Source organism: Dermochelys coriacea, chromosome 1 (genome assembly GCF_009764565.3).
Source record: "Dermochelys coriacea isolate rDerCor1 chromosome 1, rDerCor1.pri.v4, whole genome shotgun sequence".
Lineage (NCBI taxonomy): Eukaryota > Metazoa > Chordata > Testudines > Dermochelyidae > Dermochelys > Dermochelys coriacea.
The window spans coordinates 275,788,918-275,810,871 of record NC_050068.2 but is presented as its reverse complement, the minus strand read 5'-3'; the positions used below and the strand labels follow the sequence as shown (position 1 = coordinate 275,810,871).

Below are 21,954 nucleotides of genomic sequence, written 5' to 3'. Positions count from 1 at the left end.
TATCCCCTGAATAGATATGTGGACAGAGTTGGCAATGGGCTTTGTTGCAAGGATAGGTTCCTGGATTAGTGGTTCTGTTGTGTGGTGTGTGGTTGCTGGTGAGTATTTGCTTCAGGTTGGGTGGCTGTCTGTAAGCAAGGACTGGCCTGTCTCCCAAGATCTGTGAGATTGATGGGTCGTCCTTCAGGATAGGTTGTAGATCCTTGATGATGCGTTGGAGAGATTTTAGTTGGGGGCTGAAGGTGATGGCTAGTGGCATTCTGTTCTTTTCTTTGTTGGGCCTGTCCTGTAGTAGGTGACTTCTGGGTACTCTTCTGGCTCTGTCAATCTGTTTCTTCACTTCAGCAGGTGGGTATTGTAGTTGTAAGAATGCATGATAGAGATCTTGTAGGTGTTTGTCTCTGTCTGAGGGGTTGGAGCAAATGCGGTTATATCGTAGAGCTTGGCTGTAGACAATGAATCGTGTGGTATGATCTGGATGAAAACTAGAGGCATGTAGGTAGGAATAGCGGTCAGTAGGTTTCCGATATAGGGTGGTGCTTATGTGACCATCGAACAGTATCCCCGATAATGTCACGGCTAACCTGGTGGCTGAACTTTGTGACTTTATCCTCACCCATAACTATTTCACATTTGGGGACAATGTATACCTTCAAATCAGCTGCACTGCGATGGGTACCCGCATGGCCCCACAGTATGCCAAAATTTTTATGGCTGACTTAGAATAACGCTTCCTCAGCTCTCGTCCCCAATGCCCCTACTCTATTTGTGCTACATTAATGACATCTTCATCATCTGGACCCATGGAAAAGAAGCCCTTGAGGAATTCCATCATGATTTCTACAATTTCCATCCCACCATCAACCTCAGCCTGGACCAGTCCACACAAGAGATCCACTTCCTGGACACTACGGTGCTAATAAGCGATGGTCACATAAACACCACCCTATATCGGAAACCTACTGACCGCTATTCCTACCTACATGCCTCTAGCTTTCATCCAGATCATACCACACGATCCGTTGTCTACAGCCAAGCTCTACGATACAACCACATTTGCTCCAACCCCTCAGACAGAGACAAACACCTACAAGATCTCTATCATGCATTCTTACAACTACAATACCCACCTGCTGAAGTGAAGAAACAGATTGACAGAGCCAGAAGAGTACCCAGAAGTCACCTACTACAGGACAGGCCCAACAAAGAAAACAACAGAACGCCACTAGCCATCACCTTCAGCCCCCAACTAAAATCTCTCCAACGCATTATCAAGGATCTACAACCTATCCTGAAGGACGACCCATCACTCTCACAGATCTTGGGAGACAGGCCAGTCCTTGCTTACAGACAGCCCCCAACCTGAAGCAAATACTCACCAGCAACCACACACCACACAACAAAACCACTAACCGAGAAACCTATCCTTGCAACAAAGCCCGTTGCCAACTCTGTCCACATATCTATTCAGGGGACACCATCATAGGGCCTAATCACATCAGCCACACTATCAGAGGCTTGTTCACCTGCGCATCTACCAATGTGATATATGCCATCATGTGCCAGAAATGCCCCTCTGCCATGTACATTGGTCAAACTGGACAGTCTCTACGTAAAAGAATAAATGGACACAAATCATACATCAAGAATTATAACATTCAAAAACCAGTCGGAGAACACTTCAATCTCTCCGGTCACTCGATTACAGACCTGAAAGTGGCTATCCTTCAACAAAAAATCTTCAAAAACAGACTCCAACGAGACTGCTGAATTGGAATTAATTTTCAAACTGGCTAAAATTAACTTAGGCTTGAATAGAGACTGGGAATGGATGAGTCATTACACAAAGTAAAACTATTTCCCCATGTTATTTCTCCCCTCCACCCCACCCCCCGCTGTTCCTCAGATGTTCTTGTTAACTGCTGGAAATGGCCTACCTTGCTTGTCACCATGAAAGGTTTTCCTCCTTCCCCCCCCGCTGTTGGTGATGGCTCATCTTAAGTGATCACTCTCCTTACAGAGTGTATGATAAAACCCATTGTTTCATGTTTTCTGTGTATGTACATAAATCTCTCCACTGTATTTTCCACCAAATGCATCTGATGAAGTGAGCTGTAGCTCACGAAAGCTTATGCTCAGATAAATTTGTTAGTCTCTAAGGTACCACAAGTACTCCTTTTCTTTTTGTGTACTTGCTAATTATTTCCTCAAAAACCATAGTTGTGTCTGGCTTAACAGAGTTTTCGTGGATCCACTATGAACCTAATTTATCAACAAGAATGAATTATATAAGTAGATGGAAAATGCCTGCTTGTACCTCAATATAGTCTTCAGAGCCCGTAATGCCTTGAAAAATGTGAGATAATAGATTAAATTACTAATCTTGGGTTCCAGATATCTAGGAACAACATTCTGGAGCCCATCTATAGATGCTCAATTTTAATGCATTACAGAGACAAATGGCGTTGTGCTCAAAGTGTAATTAGATAGTTGCAGACTAGCTCTGACTGAGCCAGCGCTCTGAAAATAGCAGTATAGCCATGGCAGCACAGGAGGCAGCTCAGCTGGCCACCCGAGTACAAACCTGCCTGACCCCTGGCTATATTCTTGGCTAGCTGACCTGAGCCACCGCCAGTGACACTGCAACCACACTGCTATTGTTTAGCGTACTAGCTCAAGCAGAGCGTGCACATGTTTCTCTATCCATACTCGGAAGCACACCCCCAGCTACTTTGGACATACTCAGTGTAACTTTTATGAAGCTTATTGGTGCACAAAACAGCAATATTTATAAATGTATAAATCCCAGGAAGAAAAAAAAATGTAAACGTATATGTGAACTGCATCTCTTTCCACCTGTCACGGTCCAGTTGTGAGATGCAAAGTGGCACAAAGGAGAACACTAGGAACCAGACAAATAATTTATTAGTGGAGGTCAGATAGATATCCTCTTGGCTGACACCAGGGATTGAATTAATGAGCTCCTGAACTAAAAGTGTGAGTCTTCACAGAATGAGCCAAAGTGCCAGCCTGTATTATACATTCAGAATTTCTGTAGATCAGGCATAGAAGAGGACACATAACACCTACTGTTCAGCTGGTAATATATTTCATCTGGACAGTGGAAAGTCATCCTGAGCATCAGAGACTCAGCAGTTTAAATCCTAGACAAGACCTCACTTACGTGGTGGCTGTCATACTGTCTAATGCATTAGGAATTTAATCAGTGGCCTCCAGAGCTAAAAGAATGAGTGTCTACTGGTTGAGATAAAAAAAAGAGGCTCTGTAACTGGGGCTGTAACAGACTGTGGATCAAACAGATGGGACACGTAATGCACACTGACAAATGGGTTACACCAACACCTCTAATGTTCTGTAAAGTTCATTTTTATATTTCTATCATGCCAGTTTCATGACTCTTTACTTTTAAGTAAATTATTTATAGGAGAAGAGAGGTTTAAAAGGTATTCACAATGTTGTAGAGAAAATTTCATTCACATGATCTGAAATTTGTAATAGTTCATATTCAAATAAATCTGATTTACCCATGTGCAAATCATGTTGCAAAAACATAGGCTAGGCAAGGATCAGATTATTATTATTGTTCTAGTTATTATTAAAAAATAAAGTATATGACACTGTAAATTTACAAATACAAAGAAAAAGATCATGAGGAAAACCAACAAATAAGGACTAAGGAGAAACATGAAGAGATGTTAAATGAGATGCTCAAGAATAAATCATTGACACCACACTGTTATCACTATTATTTTCTAGTCTGAGCACAAAGAAAAAGTTAGTCTCTGATATATACCACTCTGTGTTAAATGTTGGCAAATCCTGACTTCTTATAGATGGCTACAATAAAGTTCTTTAGAAAAAAAACAGACTGAATTCAGAGATGAACGACTGAATTTAAAGTGGAGAAAATCAGCATAGTTGTATGACTGTATCTGGTATGTGACAAGAGTAGAGAAAAGAAAAAAGGTGAGGTTAGATTTGAAAATAGGGATGATAGTGTCAACAGAAAGGAGCAGAAATGAAGGGAAAGGAAGGTGTGAGAGAAGTCAGGCGGATTAACAGACTGAAGACAATAAACATGGGATCAATACAACTTGGATAGAGAAAGAATGAAGGACATGAATAAAAAGGAGACTTGTGATCTTTCTGAGATCTAAGTAGTGTTTATAGGGTCAACTCAGAAATAAAAATTAGAAAGAGAAGTGTTTGTTTAATATAAAATGAAGAGAAAATAAAATGTGAGCTGGGGAGTTAGACCATAGCACAATGAGAAAAAATGTTAGTGGGAGGAATTTAGAAGCAGTGAAATCGAAGGGATTATTAGTAGAGCAGAGCTAATAATTGATTTTTTTGTTTCAGGCCAAAAAAAAAAGCTATTTTCAAACCAAAACTGATTTTTTTCCACAACAAAAACAAACAACAACTCTTCATGTTGAATCAACATTAAATTTCAAAGTCAAGCCAGAAGATGACAATTCCCTACTTACAATCAAAGGCATGCTAACCAATCTATAGTCACACAGATTATTCCATTTACCATTTTTAAATATTGGCAAAACGTTAGCTTTTTCCTAGGCCTCTGGAACTTCCACCAATGTTAATTAAAAACAAAATTAATTGTTCAGAAAGTTCCTTGGCCAATACTTTCAATATTCTTGGGTACTGGTTATCCAGTCCTGTTGATAAAAAATGTTCAACTTCAATAGCTGCTGTTTGACATCCTCTCTAGTTACTGAGAGAATATAAAGTATTTCCTTGTCACAGTATGATATGAATGCATCCTCATGCTTCTTTCCAAATACATTATAGAAATATGTTTGTATACTTCTGCCTTTTCTGCACCATCATTGACAGTTTTACCATCCTTTTTGAGTATTGGATCTGCACTATTCCAAGATTTTATTTGTTCCTGATATATTTAAATAATTAATTCTTATTTTCTGTAAGTCTACTGGACATAGATTTTATATTGATACCTTTAGTTTCCCTTATAAAATGTTTCAATTTCTTAGCTGTTGATTTGTACTATTCTTACCATCTTTCATATTTGTTTTGTTATATATATATACTCAAACCAAGAAAATAAACAAGGGAGTTAGGTTGGGAAGCTGAGCCCAGTCATTTGAAGAAACCTCATAAGGGATAGAAAATAACAGTAGCCAAACAAGATGATGCAGAAGGTCAGAAATAAACGAGGGTGACATCAGAGGTTGGGGAGGCACTTGTTTTAAAATGGAAATACTATTACTGCAGCTCCCTTACTGCTGCTATCCCAGTCCACATGGTCAATGCTTCATAATTGACATACTAGCTTATCCTGATCAGAAGCAAGATCAGGCCTCATCTCTGATACGACAGAACATTACTTATGTACAGGAAACAAATTATAATTTGTTTGCATATTAGATGTGCCAAAATATAAATTAACACCCCAAACTGTAGGGGAGTTATAAATACAATTGTCTTCTTTCAGGCAAACATTGAGACTAAGCCTAACTTGTGAGCTGGAATTAGAACTCTAATGTCAGGGAAGGGAGCCCATCAAAAACTTTTCCAAATAACTGAAGGAATTACATAAATTATAATTCACTAGGCTATTGCCTGCTTAAGTCAGAAAGATAAGAGCTAGAAAAAATATTTTTTCTTGGTTTCCAACTGGATTGGAGAGCTAAATGAAAATGAAATAGCTTTATTAGAAAAAACAACAACTTAAAACTGCTTATTATATTGGATAGGCTCAACAAGTTAGTGAAAAAGAATAAATGCCATGCAACTTCTATCACCTGACCTACCATAATGAATTTACACACTAAGTTGACCATCTGTTTTATATTTTAAGATGCATCACTTATTTGCTAATGTCTCATAACCTTTAGCAAATGAGATAATAAGTATTTAATCAGATAAAATGTATGTTTTCAAAATATAATCATGTAAAGAATTCTACACTGTGATATCAATGTATGGTTTTGTACCATGAGTAAAACATTATTGGGTGATGTTCCCATAAAATCAGTTTTGTCCTGTATATTTCAGACAGTTCCCCCTTGGAACATAGGAGATCATAGTAAGACCTTGTGAACAACACATGTTACAAACCACAGTATGGTAAAGTTTGTAGAGAGCACAGACATTCAGAAAAAAGGGTCTGCTCTCAGTTCAAATAGAGAAAATACAGGCTAGCTACTGCTGGTAACAGAAAAAGAGTTCAAACTCAAACTAAAGCTGATTCTGAGCACTTCCAAGATTTAAGATAAACATTTCTCACAGATTATAACCAAGTGTTGATTTTTTGGAAGGATGGGACAGTATAAAGTAGAACATGCACAAGAAAACATGACTGAAAGAAAATGACATTCATGAATGAATAAATGATTAATTTCAGAAAAGAAGTGTGTGTAAGGTCGGTGCCTCTGGGCATATTACATTGAATTTATCTACACTTTTGCTTTATGCAGCTGGTAATCCATGCCAACACCAACATTGGCATTATATGCAAAATATTTGCCAAAGCATAAAGAGCTTTTTGTAAAAGATTTGGTTATATTGTGATGATACACATTAAATTGGCAGCCTATCATAAAATCTCACCTGATTTCTCATAAATCCTATTGCGCCTTGCTACCACAGTAGGAGACCCTGAAGTGTAAAAAAAAGAGAGAGAATGAGGTGGATACATTTAGTGCTTATTAATTATCAGTCATTAACATCACCACTAGCATTTGTCATCTGTCATGATGCAAGTCAAATGCTGCACTGAAGGGCACAGCACTGGATTATCAGGATGAGATCAAAAGAAATCCAATCACACTCCGCAAAACCTACCTGTACTGCATTCCTAATCTACACTTTATTAAAGCATGCAACTAAACCACATTAAGAACAAAGGTCTTGTAGTGGGGCATCTGCCTCCCCCCTGGTGTGGAAGGAGTTAAAGCAAGCCAGAGAGGCTTCGCAGAGCCCCAGCCAATGCTGGAAGGCCTTACTGGGAGACAATCAAGTAGAGGCTTGGAAGCAGCCATTCAGGGCCAAGCTGGGCCCCATAAGAAGGCTGCAGGGCAGAGAGGAGCTGAGTCTCTCCCTGGAGGGCAAAGGGAGAAGAACTGGCTCTTAGAGAATCGGGCAGGGCCCCTCTGCCATGTACATTGGTCAAACTGGACAGTCTCTACGTAAAAGAATGAATGGACACAAATCAGACGTCAAGAATTATAACATTCAAAAACTAGTTGGAGAACACTTTAATCTCTCTGGTCACTCGATTACAGACCTGAGGGTGGCTATCCTTCAACAAAAAAACTTCAAAAACAGACTCCAACGAGAGACTGGTGAATTGGAATTAATTTGCAAACTGGATACAATTAACTTAGGCTTGAATAGAGACTGGGAGTGGATGGGTCATTACACAAAGTAAAACTATTTCCCCATGTTATTCCCCCCCCTCCACTCCCCACTGTTCCTCAGATGTTCTTCTTAACTGCTGGAAATGTTCCACCTTGATTATCACCACAAAAGGTTTTCTTCCTCCCCCCCCCCACCGCTGGTAATAGCTCATCTTAAGTGATCACTCTCCTTACACTGTGTATGATAAAACCTATTGTTTCGTGTTCTCTGTGTGTGTATATAAATCTCCCCACTGTATTTTCCACTGAATGCATCTGATGAAGTGAGCTGTAGCTCACGAAAGCTTATGCTCAAATAAATTTGTTAGTCTCTAAGGTGCCACAAGTACTCCTTTTCTTTTTGTGGATACAGACTAACATGGCTGCTACTCTGAAACCTGTCACTGAGGTGAGTGATAGAACCAGAAGTTGCTGGACCCCTGGAAGGGGAGAGACCAAGCGGAGCAGGCACAGCCGGAGGGCAGTGCCCAGAAGCAGACGCCACGGTCTGGGAGTGACATGGGTCCGACTGTGAGGACAGTGGAGACCAAGAGAGTAATGGAGGGAGAGACACTACCAGTGAAGGCGTACCTCTGAAAGAGCTAATTCCGAAACCAACCAAAAGGAGGCACCACTGTGGTGACTCTGTGCCCGGTTACAGGCCTCTTTTTCTCTTAGTAAAGATTAAATAATAGCAGTTGTATTGAGGTCTCCAACTAATACGATTTCATTATTTTTACAAAATATACTGTACTTATGTACTAAAACATATACTCATAAATAGTTAAAGCTAAGGTATATTTGACAAATGAACAAACTATATTCTGCCACGCATTATCCTTGCCCTTTTATTGTCTGCTCACCTCCTCCTAATTCACAAAACTTAGTCATTCACAAAGGGTCTTCTCAATCATTAGTGAACTAAGTAATTCTAAGTTGCTAGTTTTTTGCAGGTTAGAAAAAGTTAAAATAAAATCAATTGGGCACATATACACAGGCCTCATTTGGAGCCATGGGGCGAATCTTTGTGCCCATATGAAGCCCATATAAACCAATGGCCTCTGTGCAGTTGCAGGTGTCTATGTGGTTCCATTAATAGGATTAGGGTCACAGTCTCACAATTCTAAAGTTTCTGAACTATTTTTGTTAATATAATTATAATTTATTTTTTAGCTAAATAAATAACAATGGGTAATTTTCAAGTGGATCTAGGATTTCTTTGCATTATTTCATAATAACATAATAATAATAATAAAAGGGATGAAGAAGTGATTTTATATTGTTTCGAATTACATAACAGCAAGCTCTATGGTTGTTTCTTTGTAATAAAACTCAAAATATCCTCAAAAATGAAAATCCCGACTATTTTATTTTAAATACTTCAAAACTTTTTGAAAAAAGCAGCATTAGATTCCCCACACTAGGATAAATTTTGTATCTTCCAAAAACAGACATAAATCATTTACTAACAGTCTAGAATTAGTAGAAGCATCAATTAATTATTTTTAAATGTATGCAGTGGCTCTGATAGAGTTAGGTTGAATAATTAAAAGATAGCATCTTAATGATGTTAATCTAAAACTGTTGCTTCTTTTACTCAATGTAAAATCTGTACCGGGGACCAGTAAAGAGTTAAAAAAAAATCAATTTCAAGTCAATAGTTCCTAAGAATCTAGGACTTTACCACCAGAAATTTGGCAGCATAAGTGCTGGGTCAGATTCTCTCTGAAGTTCTGTGCATGGGCACTGGCAAGGCCAGCCTGATTAAGAAGACAAAACAAAATTGTTAGGATATAGATATTCAGGCCTGTCTGTAAAGGCCTATACTCTAAGAATGTAGGTGTATTCTTATCACTTAGCTAGTTAGAGACACACAAAAGAGAGAATCAAAATCACTGCCTGACTGTATAAGGCCTTTTCTCACTGTGACAGTCTGAGGCCCTGTGCTTAGGCTAAGGCCTTTGGCTAAGCAGCAGAGGCAGCCATAAGCTGGGAAGCGAACGGTCACATCCTTACATCCCAAAGTCACATTGAAAGAAGGTGCTAGTAGGCTGTTAGGAATAAAATCCTGTTTTGATAATGCCTATCACCTCCAGAGAAAGGGAAGTGCCTGGAAGATGTAAAAGGAAACTTGGTTTGATAGTATCCTGTCTGGCAAGAACTCACTTATAAATAGGCACAGCTGGGAAACCCTTATGTCTTTGTAGATGTAGTTGTGAAATCCTCACTTCTGTATTGTTTTGTCATTATAGTTCCCACTTTAGTATTGTTTGTTTGTATGGTCTCTGTCTGGTTCTGTGATTGTTTCTGTCTGCTGTATAATTAATTTTGCTGGGTATAAACTAAATAAGTTGGTGGGATATAATTAGTTAAATCATGTTACAATAAAAAGAAAAGGAGTACTTGTGGCACCTTAGAGACTAACAAATTTATTTGAGCATAAGCTTTTGTGAGCTACAAATAAATTAGGATTGGTTAGTTAAATTTCAGTAAAATGACTGGTTAAGGTATAGCTAAGCAGAACTCAAGTTTTACTATATAGTCTGCAGTCAATCAGGAAGTAAGGGGGGGATGGAATCATGTTTTGCTAAGGGGGGAATGGGAACAGGGACACAGGTAAGGCTCTGTGGTGTCAGAAGTGGGAAGGAGGACACATGCTTGCTAGAAGCTCACCCCAATAAACATCAAATTGTTTGCATCTTTGGACTTTGGGTATTGTTGCTCTATGTTCATGCGAGAAGGACCAGGGAAGTAAGTGGGTGAAGGAATAAGCCCCCTAACAAGAATGTGTACAGCTGTCACAGAATGTCAGCCAACATTACCTTTCATAAATGAGTTGAAGAGGCGATGTCAGGTGAGGAGGGCAAGATCTTTCATTCCAAGAGTTTGAATTCTCCATGTATACGAACTAGTGATTTGTTTTAACTAGCACCTTTGAAAACAAGGCTGCATGGAGGTCTGTTCCCTTCAAAATGCCGCCTCACTAGTGGTGTCATCGTTCAACTTCAACTGCCTGAGGACACAGCCCCTCTTTGGGGTTTCATTATTACATTTAACTTGGACCAGTGTCTCCCCCCTGTTCTAATGACAAGTGAGCTGTAAATGAACTTGGAAACTCAATGGCCCCTCCTCTGTGACAATGGACTTGTCCCTGCCCAAGAAACAAATGACACCAAATATCTACACCTCATATATATCCAAACAAATATATTTCTTTTGCTTTAGAGAAGAAAGGCCTTAAAATGGTACTAAAAGAAAACATATAAGGAAATGAGGTGGTTGAATAAGCTCTTTAGGTAAATTTTCAGATCTGCCTAAGTAACTTTTGTGCACCTTTGAAAATTTTTCCTTTTACTCAGTGGTGTCCAACTCCACTGAGTTACCTCTTTTCTAAGTTTTCAAAACTGAAGGCTCAACCTTGGTCTGGAGAATGTGAAAGATTTAAGGTAATTTCCTAGCTAAAACAAAGCTAAATAGAGCTTTCCTCAGTATTCCAATGTGTCCAAATTACAGAAAATTAATAAGGCTGTCCTAGAAAGGAGTGTTATAATACTCAAAAGGCATGATTTTCAGTCTTTAGATTACTCTGAAGACATCTGTCAGGCAAGCAGTCAATTATTTCCTAATGTCTTAGTGGTTAAAAAAATTATTTATATGGACAATATTTTAATTGTAGAAGTCACAAGATTGCATATCCTTGTCACAGTACTTTGGGACTTTGGAGTCCGTGTTATATTTAGCAAAGTGTATTCCAACCCCTTTCTCTTAGTTTAACATTCCTGGAGTTCACAGTGCATATTGCAGTGCTGATACTAAATGTTTCCAGGTCCAAGAGGGAATTCATTACAAGTATGCCAGAAGCTGATACCTCATTCTGTCACCATGAGGAAGTTAATAAGCCCACTAGGAACTCTAGTAGTTCCACTCCCTGCTTTTCTTGTTGGTTGCCTCTAAATTAGAAGCAACCTAAAGGTCTCCGTTGGATGCAAGGAAAAAGTTACCCAGCCACACTTCCTGCAGCTCCCATTGGGCGATGGGCGAACCATGGCCACTGGGAGCTGCAGGGGGCCATGCCTGCAGAAAGTCAACATCACCAAAATGTCTTACAGCCCACAATCAGCTTACCCTGATGTGCCACATGTGACCCGCGGGCTGCAGGTTGCCCACCACTCTTCTAGGCAATGGTGGGGCCAGGCACTAGAACTGAGAGCTGGAGCCTGTCTTTCCTGTGCTCTGTTACCTCAGTGCTTGCAGTGGTGAGAAGGAAGTGGCAAGAAGGATGTCATCTGATTCTAATGAAGAGGGGACAAAAGGCAGACTGAGGAGGGGAAAGGAGTAGATTGGGACAAGAATCTCATGAGACTGGGATTAGAGGAAAGGATAGAAATTGTGAGTAGGAGCTGGACGTGTAATCTGGGACTGACTGGGCAAGGAGACCATGACTGGGAGCCAGAAAGTGGAAGGGAAGTTGAAACTGGGAGTTGGAGAGAGTGGAAGCTAAGGCTAGTTGGGCAAGGAGACTGTGGTTGGGATTAGCTGTGAATGTTTAGAGCCACTATTCAGGGTGACAACTAGGGGGGATATAAATGCAATTGTACAATCACCGTGACCACAGCATCCTAGATCTCTGTAATCTCTGCACGGTGTCCAAGTGGAATTGTATACGACCCAACAGATCACAGAACATCCTGGCAAGGGAAGAGGGGAAAGGAAAACAGAAAAGTAAGTCCTACACCCCAGCCAGAACAACCTACAACCTGCACAGAGCTTGCAGCAAAACAGGCAAGGAAGTAGCCTACAAACACAGAGGACCCAAGAAAGATCTGTTATGCTGTGTCACAGGAGTGACTACAGGAAAGTAAGTGACACTGAAGGTGAGACTAACACCAGTTTGCTTCTAAGGGGCTACACCACCTTACTCCACAGAAAGGCAATAACAAAAAAAGAGAGGTGGGGGGGAATCTAGTTGGGTAGAATTGTAGTGATGGCTACATTTGTCCCAGCTTTTGTCCCTAACAGCACCTCCAGGAGAATTTGATTTCCAGGATGCTGAAAAACAGCCTCTCTGGGTAAGCAGATTGCAGAGTTTCTGTCATGTTTCTGGTTTAGATCAGCAATTATAGGAGAAACAAGTGAATAACCTGCTCTATACAATGAGACCTGCAGCAGATGACACTATCCTTTCCAGAAGCCACATAGCTGCTCATATGAAACAATTCAATACAGTTAATGAAGAACTGGGTAAGTATTTCATGACATGCTGCAATGTGAAATTTGATTTTACTTACACAAGTAAGAGAATGGTGAGTCAGTGAATGATTTCGTAAAAGCCCTGTACAACCAAATCCAACACTGTGGCTATGGAGCAAAGAAAGCCAGCTATCAGAAAGACCCCCAAATTATCCTAACCTCTAACTAGAGACAGCCAAAACATAGTACTCCACAGTTACTACATAAAGAAGGAATTTTTCTGAGGAATCACTTTGAGGTGGAACCCACTGTTGAAGCTATAGACATGGGGAGGAAAATATCTCAGGAACAATACCCAGAAACAATACCCACTCAGACAAGTACAGGTATGAATGAATCCAGGGAGGGCTATGCTAACATGGAATAAAGGTACACAACAAGAATGTGAAAGAATGCCCATGGTGTGCCAGACTACTTCATAGCAAATGGCTTTATTCAGCAAGGAACAACACATGCAGGAAATGTCTATAAAGGATACATTATGCAGCAATCTGCCTGTCTAAATGCATAATAGTTTTTTCAAGAAAAAAATCCAAAGGATACACCTTGGAGCCATAGGAGATGACAAAAAAAACACAATCTACTTGAGAAATTATGAAATAAACTTCAAAATAGACACTGGTGAACAAAGCATGAACACTTCAAGAGCTTAAAAAAATGATATTGAAAGGTTCAGGACAGACTCCATTAAATGTGAAAGGAAAAACGTTGGCCACAGTAAAATTAGGAGAGACTACATTCTAACAGGTCTATGCTGTAGATGGCCTACATACCACTCCAGTGGGCTGCCCAGCAGTCACAGTTTTAGGCTGGTTAATAAGGGTACAGCCAGTCACCATGGACCTAGAACTTGAAATCAGGAAGAAGTTTCCTAAATTATTCCGAGGATTGGGAAAACTATTGGGAGATTATCACATTAAATGTAGACCAAATGCAAACTCATTTGCTCTGTCTACACCTAGGAGAGTCTCCTTCCGTTTACTTCCCAAAGTGAAAGCAGAGCTCAGCTTCATGGAGCAGATAGGTGCAACTTCCAAAATAGACACTCCAACTGAATGGTGTCCAGTGGCATGGCAGTGGTCCCAAAATCAATGGACAAGATTTGGATCTATGTAACTTTGCCAAGTTCAGTGAGAATGTCAGTAGAGAACGACGTGTACTCCCATGTGTTGAACACATCCTGGGAAAACTTAGAGAAGCAACAGTCTTCTCAAAATTGGATGCCCAGTCCAGGGTCTGGCAGATATGACTTGCTGCAAAATCAGCGCTATTACCTATCTTCACCACACCTTTTACAAGGTTTTGTTTCAGTTGACTAGCATATGGTATATCACCTGCTCCTAAATGCATCTTGAGGAAAATGTTGCAATTCCTGGAGGGTCTGGTAGGGTTCTCTGCTAAATGGATGATATCCTTATTGACCAGCATCTCTTTGTAGTCCTGGAAAGACTAGAGAAGGAAGGCCTATCATTTACCAACTTGAATTCTCAAAAGATAGACTCAAGTATCTAGGCCAGATCATTGATGGACCAGGGATGTGACTTCATCCAGAGAAAGTGCAAGCAATTACCTGTCTGAAGAAGCCGCAGACTGTCAGTGAAGTATTTTGATTCATGGTCATGTTCACACAACCAGAGAAACTGATTCTTCATCTGGTGGAGAACTAAAAGCCATTATATCATCTCTTAAGTCCACAGAATTCCTGATAATGGGGAACTAAAGAGCCAGGCATACAGAGAAATGAAGCAATACCTGAGCACTCCATCAGTTTTGGTTCTGTCCAAGACAAATATAATCACTGAAGTTTCAGCAATGTCTCATTCTATATGGTAGAGGCTGTCCTCCTTCAGAATCAGTCTCCTCCCAGTAGTATATGCTTCACGAGCATTCACCATTATAAGGCAATGCTATGCATAAATAGTAAAAAGTCCTAGCCATTACAAGGGTTTGAGAATGTTTCAGAGACTTTCTAGTAGGCATAAAATTCCACAGGGAAACTGACCACTAGTCACTCTTCTACGTTAAATACATGTAAGATATGTTACCTCCTTGAATATGTTTTTGAACGAGACTCATGAAGTTTCTGTTCTTGATAGCCCACGCACCTTGGAATAACCTCACTACAGGCAATACACTCCCTAAGGCCCTGATCCCAGAAGCACTACACTGGGAGCCAAGGGCAGAGAGGAGAAGCTCCTTGGTTGGACATGAAGACTGCAACATGGAGTCGGGGGAGCATGTAGTTTGCGGGGAGGCAACTGGTATCACACTGGCCAATCCTAAGGAAAAAATTATATGTGATCATGTACTTACAACTGTATTATGATGTTTATGCACAAGGGGGATGAATTACACAGAGTAGAATCATAGGATTCTAGTCATAGAATCTCAGAAGATTAGGGTTGGAAGAGACCTCAGGAGATCATCTAGTCCAAACCCCTGCTCAAAGCAGGACCAACCCCAACTAAATCATCCCAGCCAGGACTTTGTCAAGCCGGGCCTTAAAAACCTCTAAGGATGGAGATTCCACAACCTACCAAGGTAACCCATTCCAATGCTTCACCACCCTCCTAGTGAACTAGTTTTTCTGAATATCCAACCTACACCTCCCCCCACAACTTGACACTATCGCTCCTTGTTCTGTCATCTCCACCACTGTGAACAGCCTAGCTCCATCCTCTTTGGAACCCTCCATCAGGTAGTTGAAGGCTGCTATGAAATCCCCCCTCACTCTTCTTTTCTGCCAACTAAAGCCCAGTTTCCCCCAGCCCTCTCCTTATAAGTCATGTGCCCCAGCCCCCTAATCATTTTCGCTGCCCTTCGCTGGACTCTCTCCAATTTGTCCACATCCTTTCTGTAGTAGGGGAAGCAAAACTGGATGCAGTACTCTAGATGTGGCCTCACCAGTGCTCACATCCCTCGAGCTGATGGCAATGCTCCTACTAATGCAGCCCAATATGCTGTTACCCTTCTTGACAACAAGGGCACACTCATATCCATCTTCTCGTCCACTGTAATCCCCAGGTCTTTTTCTGCAGAGCTGCCGTTTAGCCAGCCAGTCCCCAACCTGTAGCAGTGCATGGGAGTCTTCCTTCCTAAGTGCAGGACTCTGCACTTGGCCTTGTTGAACCTCTTCAGATTTCTTTTGGCCCAATACTCCAATTTGTCTCAGTCACTCTGGACCCTATACCTACCCTCCAGCGTATCTACCTCTCCCCCCAGCTTAGTATCATCCGTGAACTTCTGAGGGATCCCATCATCCAGATCATTAATGAAGATGTTGAACTAAACTAGCCCCAGGACCAACCCCTGGGGCTGGTTTAGTTCAACGTCTTCTTTAATGAACTGGGGCACTCCATTTAATACTGGATGCCAACTAGACATCGAGCCATTGATCACTACCCATTGAGCCCGACCATCTAGCCAGCTTTCTATCCACCCTTATAGTCCATTCATCAAATCCATACTACTTTAACTTGCTGGCAAGAATACTGTGGGAGACTGTTGTGACATTGCACTCCATATGTTTTATGGAAATATGCTTATAAGTGTAAATATAATGTAACTGGAATATGCTGTATGCAAAAGGTCTCTTGTAAAGTATCATTACAAATTTATAATCTACTGAGTGTGTTCATCCTATTTGTATGCATGTATCATTCTTGTATCTGAAGCTAGGAAATATAACGTATAACTCTAAGGTCCTGTTGTAACTATGCAAAGTGTGGGCCATTAATGGTGGTTTAGAATCTTGATGGCTCCCATTGACTAGGACAATTATAGATGGTTTATTTACCTGCAAGCCTTCCTGTGGACATGTGGGCCTGCCCATGGGTAATGAAGAATGAGGCCTTACAGTGACATATGACCATGTTACATGATACTGGAATCCATCTTAAATCTGATTCTTTTCCATTTAGAAGGAGGATTGGGAACCCAGAGAGACAAAAGATTCTCACCTTGTGCCAAAGATATAAAAGGGGGTGGAACAGAACAAAGGGGGAGGCCAGTCATAAGAAAACCCCTAGTTATCACCTAAGCTGGAACTAACAAGGAATGTACCAGGGGATAGGATTTGGCCCAGACTAGGAAGGAGTCTAGTCTGTGAAAGAACAGATGTTCTTACTGGAACATCTCTAAGGGTGAGTTTTTACCTGTAAACAGGTTCTTAATGTATTAGGCTTAGACTTGGGTGTTTTTTGCTTTATTTTGCATGGTGACTGACTTTGTTCTATCTGTTATTACTTGAAACCATTTAAATGCTACTTTTTATACTTAAGAAAATCACTTTTTACTTATTAATTAACCCAGAGTATGCATTAACACCTGGAGGACCAAACAGCTGTGCATCGCCCTCTGTCAGTGTTATAGTGGGTGAACAATTTATGAATTTACCCTGTATAAGCTTTATACAGAGTAAAACTGATTTATTTGGGGTTTGGATCCCATTGGGAGCTGGGTGTCTGGGTGCTGAAGATAGGAAACCTGCTGAGCAGTTTTAGTTAAAGTCTGCAGCTTTGGGGGTGTGGACCAGACCTGGGTCTGTGTTGCAGCAGGCTAGCATGTCTGGCTCAACAAGGCAGGGTTATGGGAGTCCCAAGCTGTCAGGGAAAATGGGCTCAGAGGTAATTTCAGCACATCAGGTGACAGTCCCAAGGAGGTCTCTGTGACCAAACCCATCACAACTCTATCAAAAGCTTTGCTAAAATCAAGGTATATCATATCCACCACTTTCCCCATATCCACAGAGCCAGTTATTTCATCATAGAAGGCAATCAGGTTGGTCAGGCCTGACTTGCCCTTGCTGAATCCATGTTGACTGTTCCTGATCACCTTCCTCTCCTCTAAGTGCTTCAAAATGGATTCCTGGAGGACCTGCTTCATGATTTTTCCGGGCACTGAGGTGAGGCTGACCGGTTTGTAGTTACCCAGATTATTCTTCTTTCCTTTTTTAAAGATGGATACTAAATTTGCCTTTTTCCAATCATCCAGGACCTCCCATAATCACCACAAGTTTTTGCCAATGGCTCTGCAATCACATCATCCAACTCCCTCAGCACCCTTGGATGCATTGCATCCGGTCCCATGAACTTGTGCATGTCCAGCTTTCCAAAATAGTACTTTACCTGTTCTTTTACCACTGAGGGCTGTTCACCACCTCTCCATACTGTGCTGCCCAGAGTAGCAGTCTGGGAGCTGTGAAGATTGAACCAAAAAAAGCATTGAGTACTTCAGCTTTTTCCACATCCTGTCACTAGGTTGCCTCCCCCATTCAGTAAGGGTCCCACACTTTCCCTGACCACCTTCTTTTTGTTAACATACTGTAGAAACCCTTCTTGTTACCCTTCACATCCCTTGCTAGCTGCAACTCCAATTGTGCTTTGGCCTTCCTGATTACACCCCTGCATGTTCAAGCAATATTGTTAATACCCTAATTCTACCTTAATTCTAGCATTACCTAATTTTTTAGGGAAATTTTGAGTTCTTATTTACATGTTATGGAGGGAAGAAGAGTCTTTGTTCGTAGTTTTATTACTGATAATATCTATGCTTTTTTATAACAAGACATTTATTTTCCATGTTTCTGCCCAGTTGATTGACCTATCTTTTCCATCCAGGATGTTAAACCTGTTGTTTTTTTGGCAAGCACCTTTCACTATTTTTCAAATTGGCGTCTAGTTCAAAATCAGCAATGGGTTGAAGTAAGCACCCTGTGTAGGAGGGCTGATTAAATTTTTTGTTGTGTCAGATCTCTCTGTCTGTTACCTGGTATCATTGTGTGTTGATTGATTCATGAGAAATCATGCAATATTACTTCTAGACAAACAGAACTGCCTATTCTTAAACTCAAAAGTAATCTTTTTATTCCTCCTCCACTATAGTGACTTTAGAAGGTATATGGAAACTGCTAAACATGCTCAGTGGTCATGCTCTCTTGTAAGTGCAAACTGTAGCGTATTAGAAGTTGTGTCCTAGACTGATGGTGAACCAACAGTCAAGCAGCCATCCCCCCTTCATCCTCTCCACATGCCCCCCCCCGCCTCATTTTCTCTGTAGTATGAGTGACCATAAACTGATTCTCCACTGATCTGAAGAACAGAAAAATACTTTGCTCTCTGACTGAATTTGATTGTACTAGATAGTTGGCTACCAGGACTGTAAGATCAACAGTTTTCCTGGGCTTTCAAAGGGTTGTGTGAAATAATAATGCATGGTAACAGGTTTCCCAATCACCAGTAGGGCATCTTCTTGTGTCTAGGTCTGGGAAAGTAGCTCTCTTGGCATCAGGTACCCCCTTCTGCTTTCAGTTCACTCTGTGATAGTCTCTCTTTGGATAACTTGGCTATTTGGCTGGGTACCCATCTAGTCCACCTCTTCTAGGGTTACAAAGTCTGGCAGGAGCACTGTCCAAATGCCTTCTCTGGATGGTGTTCAGCCCATGCTCGGGGCTCTGTCACACACTAATCAGTGGTCAACAGGGGAAGCTGGGTCCACCCGCTATACTATGCTACTTTTCAGGGACCCCATAACCATCAGGCCAGGTCTGCTCAGTCTCCCTCCCCATTACTGTTTCCCTGGGCTTCTTCCTACCCAGTGTCTCTCTCTCTTTCCTTGACTGTTTCTGGATTACAGCAGGCACCTACTCTACTCTCTATGGCTACTTCACCACATTCTAGCCTCTTGCTAGATTTGTTGCTCCAAAGCAGGATCTCAGAGCTTATTCCCTCTCTATGGAATTCCTCCTTGTCCATGACAACCTTCCTCATCCCAAAAAGAGACTGCACCTTCCTTCCCCTGCAGCCCCTTTTCTGCTTTCAGGCTCCTGGCTTTATAGAGCTGTCTCAGCCCTCCCCCAGCTAGACTTCACTAAATTAACACTGACCCTCCCTCTCCCAGGTAATCCATTTGGCTTCTCAGGTCCTCATTAACCTTATCACATGTGCTCACTTTAAAATTCCTCTAATAAATTATAAGCAAGAGGTCTGAGACAAACCCCCTGAATGTGAACCCTCTGGACGTGTAGGGGTTGGGCTTGGGGATGCAAACTGAGTAGAATCTCTAATTCCCTCAGCATTTTGGCAGTGCTAGGAGCTAGTTTCTTCATATCACACGACTTTTGGCTAGCTGGGTGAGTGGTTTACTGTATGCTCTTATATTAATTCTAGTAATGATAGGCAAACTGCATGGACCTGTATAGTCTGTAAATTTGTAATGCTGAGGACTGTGTACTTTTATTTTATTCCTCTCAGTCTCAGAGACTAAGCCAAGTTATTTAAGAAGAGGGAAAGAAGATTAGTTCAACTTGTTAATGATACAAGCAAGCAGGGGAAACTCAAAGTGTAAAATATTCAATTTTCCTATAGGCCATGATTTCCGAACCTTAACCAGGGTGCTTTGGGTTTTGCCATTGAAAAGACAGCACACAGTAATGGAGATTTTGCCGTAACTAAAATACATCATACTAAGCCCATCTATAATGTATATATCTGACATTTGATTCAAACTTGGGATTGTTTGGACACATATTGACAGAGAGCTAAAACAAATGTGGCAAATATTAAGAACTGCAAAGACAGGACTAGATTAGTAAAAATGAAAAAAAAATACAAGCTAGCTGAGAGATTCTGATGTATTTAAGTGATGCTTGAGCTGTAAATGGCTATTTTTGACAAAAATACTGATTAGCACAGACTCAGAGAACTATTCATAACTAGACTGAATGACAACAAATCTGAGAATTGCAAGCACTCGCTTGCAATATATGCAATTATTTAAAACACTTTATTGTACAATCCTAGATTAAAATAAGTGCAGCAAACTATTAAATTATAGGTATATAGTAAATTCCAGTCTTTCCCAAATAATTGTCTCACCAGCTTTTAAATTAACTATAGCTTGTTATTCATCCCCATTATGTACACTACTTGACTAGTTAAACTGGTTATTGGAATCTTCAGACAGTAGCCCCTGATCTCCTTCAGTCAATTAAATCCTTTATCGTATCTGATTTGTCACTGCCAGTGTCACTGCTAATCTTCTAAATCCACATCAGTTCACAAGCGTTAAATGTACTTATTCTGTGGCAAAAATGGGAGGCTATATAAGCAGAACCCCCTGATATGAATCACAGTGCTGCTAACTCTTTGAAATAGATAATCACTTCTCACACCTTAGATTTTGTGCACTATAATTGGGGGGGGAAATATTCACTGAAAAGTACAGCTACTTGTGCATTAAATGCTGTAAATCTATTAACCAGGAACAAAGTAACCACAACTTATTTCAGAATCTGTAACTTGAACAACTTAGTATCAGTCTCCATGACTTTGGAATACACTTCCACAAAAGTATTCCAAAACATTTTTTTTAAAGTTTGATCTGATATTAAACTCTCTATCCCTAACCTTCCCCATCTCCTGCTGTTTGCCTCTAAATACTTGATTTCTATAGAAAGAAAGAAGGAAAATGACATGCAGTAAATTATTCAGAGTAACAATCTTGTCAATCTAATAATTTCAGTTATCGCAAAGTTACACAGATATCAATACTATTTATTTTATATTGCAAAGTAGAGTTGATTAGATAGGCATACACTTGATTTTCCTTTAAAATACATCCTTTCCTAAAGCATCTTTCTTTCAATAAAAACCACTCTTTACATATTATAGCTTTTATAAGCCTCTGGAATAAGAAAGCAATTCCCTATACAGGTTGGACGTATCACCTTTATTCTGAAAGAGAAGGTAAAATAAGACTCTTACCAGAGACAGAGAAAACAATTCGTTCAGCTAGATCCAACAGTGCTCTGTGCAAGCAGGCAGCATGAGTGATATTTGGGCCTCACACAAAAGCAAGATAATTGGCTCTCAATGAAGAGATGTAAACATCCATCATAATGGCACTGGTGCTGAGACTGAAAGCTACTTCAGCTGTTCTATGTACTCTGACTGTAAGATGATGTCACAAACATCAACTGGGTGTACTCTCATTGGCTTCTGTTACCTGGAATCATATCTTAACCCTAAACTGTCAGTTGCAAATTGAAATGTGGAACTGTTTTGTGTATATTTGGGGTGGAGAGTAGAGGGAATGGAATGTACTGAAAGCTCCCACTTTGGGTGGCAGGTGCATGCTGTTTAAACAGTTAAAATAAAAAATCCAAAAACTAATTTGCCTAAATTATTAAGCAAGAGCCTGGGGAATTGCATTTTCATAATGTTTACTAAATGACAGTAATCATCAAAATATTGTACAGAAAGGAATATTAAATGAAAGGTTAATGCATACAGCATCTGGAGAATTC

The 21,954-nt window shown here is 40.5% G+C and overlaps 1 protein-coding gene across 1 annotated transcript in view; it reads right to left on the bottom strand.

Annotated features, from left to right (window-relative positions):
• The window catches only part of MGAT4C (MGAT4 family member C), a 229,341-nt gene extending 207,778 nt beyond the window's left edge, over positions 1-21,563 (bottom strand). The window contains exon 1 of the mRNA XM_043492605.1: positions 21,413-21,563. The gene's annotated coding sequence lies outside the window, so the exon portion shown is untranslated. The remainder of the gene's footprint in view (positions 1-21,412) is intronic.
• Between the last annotated feature and the right edge of the window lie 391 nt (positions 21,564-21,954).